General features: G+C 35.2%; 1 non-coding gene across 1 annotated transcript; it reads left to right on the top strand.

Annotated features, from left to right (window-relative positions):
- The first annotated feature begins 357 nt into the window (after positions 1–357).
- LOC131170758 (small nucleolar RNA R71) lies at positions 358–464 on the top strand. Its single transcript, XR_009141526.1, has one exon. It is a non-coding gene; the product is annotated as a small nucleolar RNA R71 (small nucleolar RNA).
- The last annotated feature ends 1721 nt before the right edge of the window (positions 465–2185 follow it).

Raw genomic sequence — 2185 nt, 5'->3', positions numbered from 1 at the left:
TGTTGCATTGATTCATCCTCTTGTAACGCAGGACACATGTCAGTAGCATGACCCAAACCCGAACAAATTCCATATACCTTAACAGTTTGCATATTCTCTACAGCCAACTACCTCACCAAAGAAGTTAAATAAGAAATTTGTTTTTCAAGGTTAGATGTACTTACCTCATTAACCTTCATAGGTGTGTGATCCATTCTCATTCCAAACTGCTGAGAATTTGCTGCCATGTTAGCAATCAGCCTCCTTGCCTCTTCTGGTGTCTTGTCAACCAAAGCTCCTCCACTAGCAGCATCTATCATACTGTGGTCCATTGGTAGAAGTTTCTCATAGAAATACTGAATCAGAAGCTACTTACTTATTTGATGATGGGGACAGCTTGCACACAGTTTCTTAAATCGTTCCCAATACTCATACAAGCTCTCTCCATTATACTGCCAAATGCCACAAATTTCTTTTCTTATGTTGGCAGCACAGGAAGCAGGAAAATACTTCTCCAAAAATATATGCTTCATCCCATTCCATGAGTTGACAGATCCAGAAGGAAGGTAATACAACCAATCCTTAGCTGTGCCTTCCAGTGAGAAGCGAAAAGCTCGAAGCTTGATTTGATCCTCTCAAACTCCTTGAGGTTTCATGCTGGAACACACAACATGAAATTCTTTTAAATGCTTATGTGGATCCTCACCGTTCAAGACCATGAAACTTAGGCAACAAATGGATTAGTCCAGATTTCAACTCAAAAGCAACATTTAAAACAAGGTATTGAATACACAAAGGCTATTGGTTTAGATCAGGAGCAGCCAACTCTTTCAAAGTTCTAGCAGCAGCCATAGTTTCGTTTTCAGAATTTGAATCCAAATCTGAATCCAAACTTATCTCCCTTGGAGATTGGACTCCTTCAGATGTACTCGGAATCTACTTAGCCTGCTTAGCCAATTTTCTCAACTGTTTAGCTGTTTTTTCTACTTCTGGATCAAAGATCAATTCACCAGATTGAGAAGTTCTTGTCATAAACATAAACAAAAAAAAAATCAAAGTAAAAACAGAAAAATGCCTCAAAACCCTAGAAAACAATGGAATTTGGCCTCAAGAGGGTGGGGCCAAAGAAATCCTATGGATTAATTGGTCTTGATCAGAGCGTTGTTTCCTTTAAAATAGGTATAGGCCACCCTCCTAATTCAATCAAAATTTTTAATGAATAGTAACTCCGTAATTTTTTTTTCGAAAACCTGAAAACAGCAACACTCCACAAATAAAATTAATAACAGAATATCTAACACCAAAAACACGAAATCTAATAAACTTCACTCCCCGGCAACGGTGCCAAAATTCTTTATGGCTGTCGAATCCACCAGAAATTAAATTATCTGAAATTACCAATTATGAACTATTTTCTGTGGCAAGCAGTAAATCCAGGTCGAACCCTAGAGACTGAATTATTAAATTTCGTGCACTTGTGTAATGGAAAACGAAAGAAACAAAGATTGTGGGGGTTTTGTAACACAAAATCAGAGAAATCAGAAATTCAAGGACTACATATGAAAATCTCAATTTAAACAAACTTCAGTCTAAAGTAATTCTCATTCCAATGCATTGATTTGATCATAGACAAAAGAAATACAATTATCTTTTATTGAATACTTAACGTAGATTTACCAAACAGCGAGGTAAACCCCTAACTTCCCTATACTCATCAATTCGAGCCCAGCACTCTTGTTGACTCTAATTATTAACTGAATTGGTATTAAGCAATCCTTATCAAATTAATAACTGCTTTAAGAATAGGAAGTAGTTAAGCTGAACAACAATTTATGAAGCATAAATCATTTAATTCACCCTATTGTTTCCTTAGGTTATTATCGAAAACTGCGATCATAATCAATAAAACCTAATTGCTACTCATGTTCAATCTTACACAACAATTACGGATTATGAAGATGAACTAGCAATTGATCACATCAAACAATTAACTAATAGGCCTTTTTAGCAAATCATTCAATAGATCAAAGACAATGAAATCAGAAAATAATAGATATTTAAAAAAACATAAATTAAATTAAGAACCTGGTCTCACAAATCAAGCAAAAGAACTTGAATCCCTTGAACTGAATTAAAAACTTAGCCACTCATGTTCATGGCTTACAAAAGAAAAATAAAGAAATCTAAAAGAAAGAGAATGGAGAGG

This window comes from Hevea brasiliensis, chromosome 11 (genome assembly GCF_030052815.1).
Source record: "Hevea brasiliensis isolate MT/VB/25A 57/8 chromosome 11, ASM3005281v1, whole genome shotgun sequence".
Classification (NCBI taxonomy): domain Eukaryota; kingdom Viridiplantae; phylum Streptophyta; class Magnoliopsida; order Malpighiales; family Euphorbiaceae; genus Hevea; species Hevea brasiliensis.
The sequence above is the reverse complement of the archived record's forward strand: the minus strand, read 5'-3'. Positions and strand labels throughout refer to the sequence as shown.